At 43.3% G+C, this 16,942-nt stretch overlaps 1 pseudogene; it reads right to left on the minus strand.

The window, feature by feature from the left end:
* The window catches only part of LOC112442276 (alpha-taxilin-like), a 48,666-nt pseudogene extending 32,017 nt beyond the window's left edge, over positions 1-16,649 (minus strand).
* Positions 16,650-16,942: the final 293 nt, after the last annotated feature.

Here is a 16,942-nt window from a genome sequence, read left to right on the forward strand (position 1 = left end):
CAGGAGGGAGGAAGCCAAGGATGGCGGAGGAGTGGACGGGGAGACACTTTCTCCCCCACAATCATCATCAAAAGAGCGCATTTAACGTCAGTAAATTCCACCAAAACAACTTCTGAATTGCCGGCAGAGGACCATCAGCACCCGAAATGCAACCCAACTCTTTCGAAAGGGGTAGAGAAAAAAATAATAAAAGACCAAAAAAAAAAGAGACAAAAAAGGAGAGGGACGGAGTTCGTCCTGGGGAGGAGGCTTACAAAAGAGAGAGAAGTTTCCCAAACACCAAGTGAAACGTCTCACTGCGATTCGTGTGCGACTTTGGGCACACGAGGGCAACATAACAGGGAGAAAAAATAAACAATAAAACTGCGACTTTCGAGCCCTACGTAACTCCCCCAGCGGGAAGCAGCGCATGACGCCTGCACACGGATTAGCAAGCGGGGGCTGGGAGGGAGGCGCGCGCACGGGCTGCATCGCTGAGAGAGAATTCTTGGGGCCCTGAATACGCTGAGCACTATTGAGCGAAATAATTTGGGCTAGGCAAACCAGACTTGGGTATATACCCACGTGAAGCAGCCCACCTAAGACACCAACCAGGGCCGCGCACGGAACAAAGGACCTGAACAGAGATAGCCGGGCTGCAGCCTTCCCCTCCGGTGATAGGCAGCCAGGCCGGAAGGGGACAAATCGCAGCCCCAGAGAGACATTATCTAATACTGTAAGCAGGCTGCTTGGCTAGCTAACATGCTTGGGGGCTGGCGGTTCAACATCTGCCTGAGAGGTGCGCCGTTTTACACCCAGATAACTGAGTGGCTGGGAGGCGATAAGTCAGCTATTGGCGTTCGCCAAAACACCTCACACCTGAGCTGCTCGGACTGGGAAGAGCAACAATGCAGGCCCAACAGTAACTGCGGCCCTTGAGGCTACCCGAGTGCCCTGAACGGAGGCTTGGACCTGGGAGGTGCATTTGCAGCCCAGGGCGGCCTTCGATTGTCTCGGCGGAACAACCTAGAGGCCCGGCAGTGGTGGGCAGGCGAGGCTCACACGCCAGTGATGGGAGCACCCAGTGGGCTGAGGCACTGCGCAGCGCAACGCCGTGGTTATTTGTTTGCAGCATCCCCCTCCCTCCCACAGCGCGACTGAAAAGGTGAGCCTAAAATAAAAAAAAAAAAAGTTTTCCCCCCCGTCCGCCTTGTGCAGGGCGGAAGCCAGACACTGAAGAGCCAGCAAACAAGAAAGAAGTTATAAACGGGGAACGCCTTGGAAGCTACAGGGGCGATAGATTAAACCCGTGGTGTTACTACGGACGTACATAGGAAGGGCCTATAGATCTGAGAAATGTTAAGTTCGACAAGGGAACTAGCCCAAAAATGACTGACACGCAGACAACAACACCAGAGAGATTAGTCTAGATAATATTTTTACTATTTTTAGCGATATTCTTTCTTTCTTTTTTTTTAATTAAAAAAATTTTTTAAGTCTCTATTTGTTCCTTTAAATTTTCATCTTTATAATCTATTACTTTGCAAAAAAAAAAACAAAAGACCGATTTTTTTCTTCTTCAGCAAACTTCATATATATATTTTTTTTTTTTCCTTCTTCTTTCTTTAACATTGTATTTTTGAAATTCCACAACTCTATCTCTAGTTTTTTAATTTTAGCTTTTTGGTATATGTTATCAATTTTTTACTACAGTATTTTTTTAATATTTCTGTGACTTTTTTTTTTCTTCTGTTTCATTCTCTTCTTCTTTTATATAACATTGATATCTGAAATTCCAACTCTAACTTAGATTTTTTAATTTATGCTTTTTGGTATTTGATATCAATTTGTACCTGTATTTCTTTATAAATTTTTGCAACATTGTTCTTTCTTGTTTTTTTCTTCTTTATGTTTCTTCTTCCTTTTTTTAACATGTTTTGAATTCCCAACTCTTAGCTCTAATTTTTAATTTTTGCTTTTTGGTATTAGTTATCCAATTTTTACCTGATTTTCTTTAAATTTTCGCGACCTTGTTTGGTTTTTCTTTGTTTCGTTTTTTCTCTCTGTTCCTTTTCCTTCTTCTTTTCATTTAACATCGTATTTGAATTCCAGAACTCTACTCTAGATTTTTTTTTATTTTTTGGGCTTTTATGTATATGATTTACCAATATTTTGTAGCCTTACAGAACCCATGTTCAGGACCCATTTTCAACTAGCGAGCGAGATTACTTGGCTTGATGGCTCTCTCTCCCTTTGGACTCGCCTTTTTCTCCACAGTCGTCCTGCTGTCGTCCTCCTAACCCTCCTTACTCTCTACCCAACTTCTGTGGTTTATGTGTGTTCCAGGATAGTGGAGACCTTAGGGAACTGATTACTGGCGGAATCTGTCTCCCTTCCTTTTATTCCCCCTTTTATATCCCTTGGCCACCTCTGTCTCCTTCCTCCTTCTTCTCTTCTCTGTATAACTCCAGTGAACATCTCTGAGTGGTCAGTTGTGGGTGACATAAGAGTGACTACTGCGTACCCACTCTCTCCACTATTGATTCACCTCATTCATTTGAGTCACCTTCTAACCCCTCCTCCCTCTTCTCTTCTCCATGTAACTCGTGTGAACCTCTCTGAGTGACCCCACAGTAAAGAAACTTTTTCATCTTTAACGTAGAATGTTTTATCCATGGTGCTGTATAAGAAGGGAAGTTTTGAAACTACTGTAAAAATAAGACCGTTAACTGAAGCAGGAGGCTTACAGTTCCAAAGCCCTGCTCCCAGGGAACTCCTGACTCCAAGGAACATTATTGACAGGAGCACTCATACACGCCTCCACACCGACACTGAACAGAGCACCACAAGGGCCAACAAGGTTCCGGCAAGACATACAAGGCAGATTCTCCAGCAAAAAGGAGCACAGCCCTGAGTTCAAGATACAAGCTGCCCAAAGTCACCCAAAACCATAGGACATCTCAATAACTCATTACTGACACACCAGAACCGACACAAGCTTCCCTAACCAGAACTTGACAAGCACCTGTACAAACCCACACACAGCGAGGAAAAGCCACAATAAAGAGAAACTCCACAAACTGCCAGAATATAGAAAGGACACCCCAACTCACAATTTAAACAAGATGAAGAGACAGAGGAATACCCAGCAGATAAAGAACAGGATAAAAGCCCACCAAACCAAACAAAAGAGGAAGAGATAGGGAATCTACCTGTAAAGAATTCCGAATAATGATATGAAATTGATCCAAAATCTTGAAATCAAAATGGAATCACAGATAAATAGCTTGGAGACTAAGATTGAGAAGATGCAAGAAAGGTTTAACAAGGACCTAGAATAAATAAAAGAGAGTCAATATAAATGAATAATGCAATAAATGAAATTAAAAAACCTCTGGAGGCAACAAATAGTAGAATACAGAGGCAGAAGATAGGATTAGTGAATTAGAAGATAGAATGGTAGAAATAAATGAATCAGAGAGGATAAAAGAAAAACGAATTAAAAGAAATGAGGACAATCTCAGAGACCTCCAGGACAATATTAAACGCTACAACATTCGAATCATAGGGGTTCCAGAAGAAGAAGACAAAAAGAAGACCATGAAAAATACTTGAGGAGATAATAGTTGAAAACTTCCTAAACTGGGGAAGGAAATAATCACCCATCCAAGAAACCCAGAGAGTCCCAAACAGGATAACCAAGGAGAAACACCCCAAGACACATATTAATCAAATTAACAAAAATCAACACAAAGAACAATATTAAAAGCAGCAAGGGAAAACAACAAATAACACACAAGGGAATTCCCATAAGGATAACAGCTGATCTTTCAATAGAAACTCTTCAAGCCAGGAGGAATGGCAAGAACATACTTAAAATGATGAAAGAAATAAACCTACAGCCCAGATTATTGTACCCAGCAAGGATCTCATTCAAGTATGAAGGGAAATCAAAAGCTTTTCAGACAAGCAAAAGAGAGAGAATTCTGCACACCAAACCAGCTCTCCAACAAATACTAAAGGGATATTCTCTAGCACATAAAAGATGATAAGTTTTTTTGTTTGACGCAGAGAGTTGTGCATGCCTATGTTATCTGCACAGTTTGGACAGAAAAGAGTGGTGCTGCTAGTGAAAATGTTGTTTATGAACAGCCAAGTACTTTTTTATACTGATTGTGGATGATGCCTCTTCCACCAGGACACAGAATTAAGCTCTCGCTGAAGTCACCTTTCACCACCGAAGATCAACTGGAGCAGTGGAGAGAAAAACATAGCTAGACGTCAGAAAAGAAAGCAAGGTTAGCATAATAAGCCTTGGTTTTCCACATGATAAACACAAGCTCAGATTTATAATCTTATATATCTCACATCTAATAAACCTTCCCTCACAAGATCTTGTATTTTTCTAAGAGAGGGGTTGGGGCTTTGTAAGACTTGTTGCTTAATCGCAACTTATGGTTGAATCAGAGAGTCATTCACACATGGCTCAGAGGAACCATGCTTCAAACCACAATTGCCATGTTGCCCCCGAGAGTATTGAGCTTCGATTAATGGCTGTAATTGATATTTCCATCATTATCTGAAGTGATCTCAATATCGAAAGAGTTGGTTTACTTGCCCAAAGCCAATACCCCTCTTGGCTCCTATCCTTGTTGACAGACACTTGGGTTGTTTCTACCTTTTGGCTATTGTCAATAATAATGCTAATAGCGGAAAACACTGGTATAGGAGGGTTGTCAAAATTATTTCGCTCTTTTGAGTCCTCTGTTTTTTGAAGTTCTTTTGATACGAGGTACCTAAGGAGCAGACACAATATGAGGTGGCCCTCACTCATGGGAACTTCATATAGTTTAAATCATATTAGAGTACCATCTCTGTGTTGCCACATCCACAATAGTCTTACCATTTAATATGTTCCTCAAACCTTCTTCCAATCCTCACCAACACTTGTTATCCTCTCCCCTTCTTTCTGTCTTTTGCTTGTTTTTTATTTACTCACTGCCATTCGTTAGAGGGTGTGACACGTGGTCAATTCAGAATTACTATGGTGTTCTGGATTTGAATTACCGAATACTAACTAATTGGCCTCAATGCATCAACTCTATGGTGTCATGGGAGTCAAAATCCCTATGCTAGGTTTCATCTTCTTTGAAGAGAACTGTTTTATCTCAAGTCCATTGCCTATTTTTGAATTGGGCTGTTCTGTTGTTCGTTGTTGCCTCTGTTGAGTCTTCGTTCCTCTATAGATTCCACGCAACTATTCCATTTCTTTTTTTCAGATAAAATTGATTTGAAAATTTTTTCTCTCCATCAATATTAAGGTGGGTTGGAAATGTGATTCTTCATCTCGACTTGTATTCTGTGAGAGATAGCAGGGAATATATGTTTGGTTGTCCATGATAGTTTTGCTCCATTCTCTTAAAATTCAAATTGAAAATGAATTTTTACAAGAGCTTTAAAAAATTCTATCGTGGAGTTCGCTAGCAAATATATAAAAGATGAAAACGACACATTCCAATGGACTGGAATAGTCCACTGGGGGGGGGGGGGGGTCACAAACAAGAGTTCGGACACAATCAGAGATTTTACTTATGAGGAGGATGATGAACGTCAATATACGACAACTAATTGTTTACACCCCCTTGCCTCCCAAGGTACACCCAGGGGGGGACCAAAAGGCCAAGAAGCGGACGAGCCAGATCAAAAGGAGAGGAACTGCACTATAGAACACGACTAATATTATGGCCAATCAGGAAATTAATATAATTACACAATGGATGCAACCGTGATCAGAGTATCCACAGGTGCAATAGAGTTTTCAAGTTGCAACTGCCACCTCGCGCCGCCCATCAATAATTCATTCGAGCACGATTTACTCATCCAGGGAGTTAGGTCAAATCATTTGTATTGCTATTCACAGTTTTATATAGACTTTTATAATACGTCTATGTAAATAAAAATGGTCAAAAAAGACGATGGAAGAAGACTCATGAATGTTGGGATTGGTCCGCCTAGTCACTAGGTATACCCTTTGTATTTCCATTTTTCGCCTTTTTTCAGCGAGTCTTTATACAATTTTCCCTAATGCCACCAGTTTCCGTCTAAATGCCCCCCTCCAGGCCACGTCCATCCACTGAGACTTTAGTTATCAGCTTAGGCATAGAGAGGCGCTGAACCTAGGCTGTAATTCATCATGATCTGTCTGCATTAGTCTTTACAGCACTGGGTAGCTACTGGGGGCAGTAAGCTCAGCGTTAAAGAACTAATCACTAAGATGCCAGTGGTGGAGGTTGTTAGCTATCCAAGGCCACCTCTGGCTAAACGAAATCCAAAGAATATTTATAAGATGAGAGAGGCCTAGCAATTAGTGTCTACAAGCATAGTAGTGAGGAACAGAGGCCACTGGTATCTGATCCCCTGTGAAGAGAGTTTAATCTGTCCACAATGGGACAGCGAAGAGCAAGTAAAAAAAAAGTACCATTATATATTTACAAGACTGTGATATGAATGCAATGAAGGGAACAGCTTCCAACACAGAGAAATACCCAGAAGGCGCTTATGTAAGTAATGAGGGTAGCAGAGTACTAGTTTCTCAGAAGTAGAACATTTAAGCTGAGACTTGAAAGATGAAGCAGGAAGCACCATTACCGCAGTGGGTGAGCGTTGAGCAGAAAGTCTAGCCAAATAGCCAACTCTGCGTCTTTCTAGTGGACAGGTCTGCATATGCAGCTGCATACTTACGGTGGGATCCCCCTTTGGGGCTTTCCTTGATGGCGATCTGCGGTGAAGAATCTGCCGACAAGATGTGGGAGACCAGGGTTCGAGTCCCTGGGTTGGACCAAGATCCCCTGGAGAAAGGGAAAGGCTACCCACTCCTTTATCTGGCTACGAGAACTCCACTGGACTGAATAGTATGGAGTCGGACAACGACGTCCGGACACAACTGAGTGACTTTGCACTTTCAACCTTGCCTAGGTACACCACGGAGGACAAGAAGAACAGGCCTGCCATCTCATGCACGTCCTGTTTTTTCAGCTGCCTTTGAGTCTCAGGTTCAAACAATTTCAAGGCAAAGAGAAGGGGCCCTCTTCCCTTCCTCTTAGGTCCCAGTTTCCGTCTAAATCCCCCCTATCTGCTAAGTGAAGTCCTTGAAATGTCTTCATCACTTGGCAAACATCAGTTAAAGCCAAGTTAAACAAAAAGAGAAAAAAAAAGGCTTTAAAAATGCAAACTGAGTGGCGAAGAATTAAAATATTAAGTTGTAACTGTGTAAAAGCATAATCAGCCGCTCTTTGACGTATAGAAACATGAGATCCTCTGCCCCATTAGCAAAAGCTTTAAGGATAGCGGTATTTTCTCTCTCGTGAGGGCAAGAGGAAACGACCACATGCGTTGTCAATGGAGTCACCCGAGTCTGCGTGGCACTCGCCCCATTAGAATCTGTCCCAACCGGGACCACTCATTCGCGATAGGAAGAATAGAGACCAAAGGTGCGCAATACAGGGCATACATTGTCCGGCGTGCACATTCATATGGTCACAACATGTCATGTCCGCTTGGCTGCCTAGACTCTCACCAGGATGCTGGCACGAGAAGGGCAAGGCTGGGAACCATCTGCCGAGTTGAGTGCTGCGAGTGGACGGGCTCACAGGGACAGTCAGGAGAGGAGGAGAAGGCGGAGGGCAGAGTGGGCATTGATCTGGCAGGAGACGAGAAAGCAGACTCAAGAGCCCACGAGCCAAGAAAAATGTTGTATCATAGCAACTGAGGAAGTGTTTAAAGAAAGGAAGTGGCCAAGTATGTCAATACAGAGGGACTGCATCTCAAAATGTATCTGTCACTCGGAACACCACACCTCAGAACCATGTGGGGTGGCGGGGTGGGGGTGTGTTATTACAAATTCAGATTCCTAGGCCTCAGCCATACCTGAACCTCTGTCACTGGAGCTAGTAAATTGTCATTCTTTTAGGTGCTCAGAGATTCTGATGTATTTTCCAGGTTCGTGTTTAAGCATGTGGGATGTGGAAATTAGAGCTGGGTCTGATTCTGGTTCTTTCACTTAAACTGTTGGGCAAATTATTAACTTCTATGAGCCGTAACTTTTTAAACTCTCTAATAATACTTTCTGCATAGATTGATATAAGGAAAACTGTCACGGAGATTATATACGTAGCTTCGCTGCTGCTGCTAAGTCGCTTCAGTTGTGTCCGACTCTGTGCAACCCCATAAGACGGGCAGCCCACCAGGCTCCCCCGTCCTGGGATCTCCAGGCAAGAACACTGGGAGTGGGTTGCCATTTCCTTTCCCAAGGCATGAAAGTGAAAAGTGAAAGTGAAGTCGCTCAGTTGTGTCCGACCCTCAGTGACCCCATGGACTGCAGCCTTCCAGGCTCCTCCGATCCATGGGATTGTTCCAGGCAAGAGTACTGGAGTGGGGTGCCATTGCCTTCTCCAATATACCTGTATATATATATATACGCAATGCAGTGCTTAGTACAATGCCTGGAACAGCAGGTGAATTCAATGAACATTAACTGCTATTATTATTTAATAAAGAAAGGTCACTTGATTTGGGGGAGAAGGGTAATTTTAAAATTTCCAGATAGCTTCCGTAGAGCAGCTCGGGAAATTTTGGGAATTAGAAGGAAATACATGGATAAGAAGTAGAAGCCAATGAATGAAGATTCAAGTTCAAGCTCAGAAAAATTTGCAACAGGAGGAAAGACATTTGGGTTGCTAGTTAGAAACTGGGTAATGGTAAGAGAAAGGTATTACTAAAATAGCAGTGATGGAGGTCTTAAAGGATGGAGTAAGGGAATTTTCAATGGTGGCAGATTGAAAGCACTAGAAGAAAAGAGATTGAGAGTAGGAGCTAGTCCGGGAGAAGATGGGAAGATGGTTCAGAGGGCAGGTAGTTGGGGGAGTGGGTGGGAGCACGGAATACAAGTTAGAGAAGCTAACCATTTCACCTGAAACATGAGGAAAGAATCCAAGCAGGGGTTTACAGAGTGTGGACCGTGTCCAGCAGCATCAGGACCACCACAGTTTATTAGAAAATGCAGCTTTCCTTCTGCACTCCACACAGACCTACTCTGTCAGAAACTCAGGGCGGGGCCAGCAATCTGCGTCTTTATAAGTCTTCTAGGCAGTTCAGTGCACCTGGATTTGAGAACCACTGAATCAGGGCCATAGCTGAAAAGGCAGAGATGTCTGAGACAGAACTACGTAGTGCCTTAGGCAAGACCACTTGCTGAGTGGTAAGGGCGGTGAGGGGACTTAGTGGAGGCTGAAAGGCACGGAAGAAGGAGGTTGGACACCTGATGTAGGTGAATGCACAAGATCAGATGTACAACAAGGACTGCCAAACTACAAGACCGCCACAAAGAAGTTTAGTTTTACAATGACAATGCCATCTGAGTGGACTAGGAAAATAACGCAAAGTATTCAAAGAGAGCAGGTGTATGGACAGAGGAGACTGGCAGGCATACAGTCCATAGGGTTGCAAGAGTTGGGCATGACTGGAGCACACACGCACACACACACTGAGATATTTATGATATTGAAAGACTAAGCATTTTGCCCAGCAATAATAGGGAAAAGTTAGCAGAGTCCCAAGGCATTCATTAACACTTTGTGAAGACTATGAGAAAATGAGAGAAAAGCATCATGATTACAATGCTGAATGGCTTGCACAACGACAATTATGTTTGAAAAAAAGGCACTCTTGGGGGAATGACTGGAAGTTTTAAATCCACAGATTACAAAGGCCCCTGAGGCCATGCCTAATGGCTATTAGACTTGCCCTCATGGAAAGGAGGAGCGTTGTTAAGATGTAGTACCTGCAGTGAGGGTGTCTGGATTAGCTGGGCTTTAATCTGGAAATTGACTGCTGTGGGGTAGTGTAGGGGACCACGGCGCAGCTTTCTGGCGGTGCAGTGGCACAGAGCCAGAGCAGGACAGGATGGAGCATTTACGCTTTATCAGAGCTCCTGGGACCACGGACTGCTTGTTTGGAGGAGAGAAATGCTAATGGAGATACAGAAGATGGCTTTGAAAACCAGCACGATGAATCTCCCAAACAAAACCTGGGACCCAAGACCCGCCAAGATTACAGATGCCCCTAGAACTGTGGGCCAACATATTAGAATCTGGGCACTCCAAGGTAGTGTGAGACCAGGGCCGTCATGTAGATCAGCAGTTCCAAGAGATCATTTACAGTTGGAGTCTCAGTCCCCCAGTCATCTTAGAGATAAAGGAAAATAAGCAAGGAAGTTTAAACATTTTTGTGAAAAGCCAGGCTTCCTGGTGGCTCAGTGGAAAGAATTTGCCTGCCAATGCAGAGATGCAAATTCGATCCCTGGGTCAGGAAGATCCCCTGGAGAAGGAAATGGCAACCCACTCCAGTATTCTTGCCTGGGAAATCCCATGGACAGAGGAGCCTGGCGGGCTGTAAGCTATAGGGTCACAAAAGAGTTGGACTCAACTTAGACATTAAACAACAATAACGCACAGCTTTAATGCTGCAAAGGCCAAGGCTAAGGCGAGTCACCTTTAATACCATGCTTCCTGGATGAAGACCCAGAATCCATGTTGAGATGAGATGCTACAGGTAACAGGGACTCGTAATAAATCACCACACAGGGTGAGTAGAGTGTTTGAGGGAGGAACAGTGATGTGTGAACAGGACAGGAAGAGTCTGAAAGGGAGAGGGTTATTGGGGGCAGCAGCAACCTCTGTGCCGTGGGGCCAATTAGGGCCTGGGCCTGTTCCTGTCTGCGAAATGAGACAGGAGAGAACCACAGAGAGACGTGCTGTCCCCCATGCCACACTTTCCCCAGTTTCTTTCTGTCTGCTCCTCAGAACTCACTTCATTGCATTCAAGGCTTATCTGTAGACCTCACTCAGCACAGACTTCGGCCAGCGTGTTGTCTTTTAGACATGTTTTTGCTTGGCCATGCTTACACTCTTCAGGGCCAGTGCTATACCCATTGGGAACTAAAAGGAATCAAGTCCCCTGTAAACAGTGAGTGGCTCTGAATTTAACAGCTTTCTACAAATGATGTGGCATTTAAATAGGAAGCTGAGAGGCCAAGGTGTCTCACCCAAAACACTCTTTAGGTCTCAATTCCAGCACTCTGATACACCCTCAGGCTCCAGTATCCTTTGCTCCCATCAGCACGGGGTGGGAGGCATCACATGTAGACTATTATACTGAAAGGGATCTTGGGGGTCACCCAGGCTAAGCCCCCTGGGAACAACAGGTAAGCCAGGTGGAACAAGACTGGAACCGCAGGTGTCCTGAGCCCTCTCTGAACTACAACTCTTCTCTCCTCTTTCATTCCTACTTTGTGAAATGCAATCTGAAATAAAGTTTCAAAAATTTAAAAAAATTTCAGTTCAAAAATTGTACTATATATCTTTCTGTATATATACACACACAAATACATGTGTCTGCATGCATGCTAAGTCACTTTAGTCATTTCCAACTCTTTGTGACCCTATTAACTAGGAGTAGCCCACCAGGCTCCTCTGTCCATGGGATTCTCCAGGCAGAATACTGGAGTAGGTTGCCATGCCCTCCTCCAGGGGATCTTCTGACCCAGGGATCAACCCGTGTTCCTGCATCTCTGCATTGGCAGGCAGGTTCTTATCACTAGTGCCGCCTGGGAAGCCCCCAGGTGATCTCTTAATCTAGTGCTATTTTGTGCACTAAATGGCTGGAGTCACGATCTCTCTTTTGCGACACCTGGACTGTAGCCTGCCAAGGCATCTCTGTCCATGGAATTCTCCAGGCAAGAATTGGAGGTCGCCATGCTCACCTCCAGGGGATCTTCTCGACCCAGGGATAGAAATTGTGTCTCTTATGTCTCTTGCATTGGCAGGTGGGTTCCTGACTACTAGCACCACTTGGAAGCCATGTATATATACAATTTTATATATATATATATATATATATATATATATATGTATGTATTCATCACACTAAGATTAGAGTCAATAGAAGGAGATAAAGGGTAAAGGTCAGGTAAATGCATAGAAATCAAATATCACCTCAAATACAGTAACGACACACATCCACTCAGTTAAATTACCTAAGGTGGAAAAACAGGAGGGAGGAGCCAAGATGGCGGAGGATAGGACGGGGAGAACATTTTCTCCCCACAAATTCATCAAAAGAGCATTTAACGTCAAGTAAATTCCACAAAACAACTTCTGAATGCCGGCAGAGGACATCAGGCACCCAGAAAAGCAACCCAACTCTTCGAAAGGAGGTAGGAAAAAATATAAAAGACAAAAAAAAAGAAGACCAAAAAAGGGAGGGACGGAGTTCCGTCCTGGGAAGGGAGTCTTAAAAAGAGAGAAGTTTCCAAACACCAGGAAACCGTCTCACTGCCGATCTGTGCCGAGCTTTGGAAGCACAGAGGGCAACATAACAGGGAGAAAAAATAAAACAATTAAAACTCGCAGATTTCGAGCCCTACGGTAACTCCCCCAGCGGAGAAGCAGCGAGACGCCTGCACACGCCATTAGCAAGCGGGGGCTGGCAGGGAGGCGCGGCACGGGCTGCATCGCTGAGAGTAAGAATCTGGCCTGAATACCCTGAGCACTATCTGAGCGAAATAATTTGGGCTAGCAAACCAGACTGTGGATATATACCACGTGAAAAGCCAGCCCAACCTAGACACCGCCAGCCGCGCACGGAACAAAGGATGAACAGAGATAGCCGGCTGCAGACCTTCCCCTCCGGTGATAGGCAGCCAGAGCCGGAAGGGGACAATCGCAGCCCCAGAGAGACATTATCTATAAAACTGTAAGCAGGCTTCTTTGCTAGCTAAAACTGCTTGGGGGTCTGGACGGTCAACATCTGCCTGAGAAGGTGCGCCGGTTTACAACCCAGATAACTGAGTGGCGGGAGGCGATAAGTCGCAGCATTGGCGTTCGCCAAACCCTCATCACCTGAGCTGCTCGGACCTGGGAAGAGCACAAAAATGCAGGCCCAACAGAGTCTGCGCCTCTGAGGACTACCCGAGTGCCTGAACCGGAGCGCTTGGACCTGGGAGGTGCATGCAGCCCAGGGCCGGCCTCGGATTGTTCTCGGCGGAACAACCTAGAGCCGAGCAGTGTGGGCAGGAAGGCTACACACGCCGTGAGTGGGAGCAGACCCAGTGTGGCTGAGGCAACTGCGAGCGCACGCCAGTGTTATTTGTTTGCAGCATCCCTCCCTCCCTCCCACAGCGCGACTGAACAAGTGAGCCTAAAAAAAAAAAAAAAAAAAGTTTCCCCACCGTCCCCTTTGTGTCAGGGCGGAAGCCAGACACTGAAGAGACCAGCAAACAGAAGAAGTTATAACAGAGGGAAACGCCTTGGAAGCTACAGGCGATAGATTAAAACCCCGTGGTTACTACGGACTACATAGGAAGGGCCTATAGATCTTGAGAAATGTAAGTCGGACCAAGGAAACTAGCCAAAAATGAACTGAACCCACCATACAACAAAACCAGAGAAAGTCCTAGATATATTTTTTACTATTTTTACGATCATTCTTTCTTTCTTTTTTTTTTAATTAAAAAAATTTTTTAAGTCCTATATGTTCCTTTAATTTTCACTTTATAATCTATTACTTTGCAAAAAAAAAAAAAAACCCGATTTTTTCTTCTTCAGCAAACTTCATATATATATTTTATAATTTTTTTTTTCTTCTTCTTTCTTTAACATTGTATTTTTGAAATTCCAAACTCTACTCTATGTTTTTAATTTTAGCTTTTGGTATATGTTATCAATTTTGTACCTACAGTTTTTTTTATAATTTCTGTGACTTTTTTTTTTCTTCTGTTCATTCTCTTCTTCTTTTATATAACATTGTATATCTGAAATTCCAAACTCTACTCTATAGATTTTTTAATTTATGCTTTTTGGTATTTGATATCAAATTTGTACCTGTATTTCTTATAATTTTTGCAACATGGTTTTTCTTTGTTTTTTTCTCTCTTTATGTTTCTTCTTCCTTTTTTTTAACATTGAATTTTTGAAATTCCAAACTCTACTCTAGATTTTTAATTTTTGCTTTTTGGTATAGTTATCAATTTTGTACCTGTATTTTCTTTATAATTTTCGCGACCTTGTTTGTTTTTTGTTCGTTTTTTTTCTCTCTTTCTTTTCCTTCTTCTTTTCTTTAACATCGTATTTTGAAATTCCAAACTCTACTCTAGATTTTTAATTTTTGCTTTTATGTTATTTGTTACCAATTTTGTACCTTTAAGAACCCAATGTTCAGGACCCATTTTTCACTACGGAGCGAGATTACTGGCTTGACTGCTCTCTCTCCCTTTGACTCGCCTTTTTCTCCACCAGGTCGCCTGTGTCTCCTCCCTAACCCCCTCTACTCTACCCAACTCTGTGAGTTTATGTGTGTTCCAGATAGTGGGAACACTTAGGGAACTGTTACTGGCTGGATCTGTCTCCCTCCTTTTCATTCCCCCCTTTTATCCCTCTGGCCACCTCTTGTCTCCTTCCTCCTTCTTCTCTTCTCTGTATAACTCCGTGAACATCTCTGAGTGGTCCAGTTGTGGAGTGCACATAAGGAAGTGACTACTGGCTACCCCACTCTCTCCACTATTGATTCCACCTCATCTCATTTGGGTCACCTCTAACTCCCTCCTCCCTCTTCTCTTCTCCATGTAACTCTGTGAACCTCTCTGAGTGACCCTCACAGTAGAGAAACTTTTCATCTTTAACGTAGATGTTTTATCAATGGTGCTGTATAGAAGGAGAAGTTTTGAAACTACTGTAAAAATAAGACCGATAACTGGAAGCAGGAGGCTTAAGTCCAAACCCTGACTCCAGGGAACTCCTGACTCCAAGGAACATTAATTGACAGGAGCTCATCAACGCCTCCAAACCGACACTGAAACCAAGCACCACACAAGGGCCAACAAGTTCCAGGGCAAGACATACCAAGCAAATTCTCCAGCAAACAAGGAGCACAGCCCTGAGCTTCAAGATACAAGCTGCCCAAAGTCACCCCAAAACCATAGACATCTCATAACTCATTACTGGACACCCACCAGAACACCGACACAAGCTTCCCTAACCAGGAAACCTTGACAAGCCACCTGTACAAACCCACACACAGCGAGGAAAAGCCACATAAAGAGAACTCCACAAACTGCCAGAATATAGAAAGGACACCCCAAACTCAGCAATTTAAACAAGATGAAGAGACAGAGGAATACCCAGCAGATAAAGGAACAGGATAAAAGCCCACCAAACCAAAACAAAAGAGGAAGAGATAGGGAATCTACCTGATAAAGAATTCCGAATAATGATAGTGAAATTGATCCAAAATCTTGAAATCAAAATGGAATCACAGATAAATAGCTTGGAGACTAAGATTGAGAAGATGCAAGAAAGGTTTAACAAGGACCTAGAATAAATAAAAGAGAGTCAATATAAATGAATAATGCAATAAATGAAATTAAAAACACTCTGGGGCAACAAATAGTAGAATAACAGAGGCAGAAGATAGGATTAGTGAATTAGAAGATAGAATGGTAGAAAATAAATGAATCAGAGAGGATAAAAGAAAAACGAATTAAAAGAAATGAGGACAATCTCAGAGACCTCCAGGACAATATTAAACGCTACAACATTCGAATCATAGGGGTTCCAGAAGAAGAAGACAAAAAGAAAGACCATGAGAAAATACTTGAGGAGATAATAGTTGAAAACTTCCCTAAACTGGGAAGGAAATAATCACCCAAGTCCAAGAAACCCAGAGAGTCCCAAACAGGATAAACCCAAGGAGAAACACCCCAAGACACATATTAATCAAATTAAACAAAATCAAACACAAAGACAAATATTAAAAGCAGCAAGGGAAAACAACAAATAACACACAAGGGAATTCCATAAGGATAACAGCTGATCTTTCAATAGAAACTCTTCAAGCCAGGAGGGAATGGCAAGACATACTTAAAATGATGAAAGAAAATAACCTACAGCCCAGATTATTGTACCCAGCAAGGATCTCATTCAAGTATGAAGGAGAAATCAAAAGCTTTTCAGACAAGCAAAAGCTGAGAAATTCTGCACCACCAAACCAGCTCTCCAACAAATACAAAGGATATTCTCTAGACAGGAAACACAAAAACGGTGTATAATTCGAACCCCAAACAATAAAGTAAATGGCAATGGGATCATACTTATCAGTAATTACCTTAAACGTAAATGGGTTGAATGCCCCAACCAAAAGACAAAGACTGGCTGAATGGATACAAAAACAAGACCCCTACATATGTTGTCTTACAAGAGACCCACCTCAAAACAGGGGACACACCATTATCATCTCTATTATCTCTATTATCATCATCACCACCATCACAACCACCATCACCACCATCGCCACCATCATCACCAACCACCACCATCATCATCATCACCCATCACCTACCATCACCACCAGCACCAGCACCACCAGCACCACCATCACAACCACCATCATCACCATCGCCACCATCATCACCAACCACCACCACCATCACCACCACCATCATCACAACCCCATCATCATCCTCACCCATCACCACCACCATCACCACTATTATCACCACTATCACCTACCATCACCACCATCACCAGCACCACCACCACCACCATCACATTAACCATCATCACCGTCACCTGCCGTCACTGTCACCTCTCTCTTCGTTACCACAACCAGCACTATCTTCTCCAGTGCTATCACCACTCATACCAACCGGCTGCATCTAGCAGCTTACAGTCTTAATTAGAGCAACAAAAGAAGACACACATGAAATAAAGGTTCTGATTGACATCAGCACACCTGTGGGACTCTGGCAGCTTTGCTGTTTGATATGTCTCACACAGTGCCTTCATATTATAGGCATAAGCAAGATCTATAGTCAGTAGTGATTAGCTGGCCAACCTTGTAGGAGTGGAAATAT

The sequence above is a fragment of the Bos taurus genome, chromosome 2 (assembly GCF_002263795.3).
Source record: "Bos taurus isolate L1 Dominette 01449 registration number 42190680 breed Hereford chromosome 2, ARS-UCD2.0, whole genome shotgun sequence".
NCBI lineage: Eukaryota > Metazoa > Chordata > Mammalia > Artiodactyla > Bovidae > Bos > Bos taurus.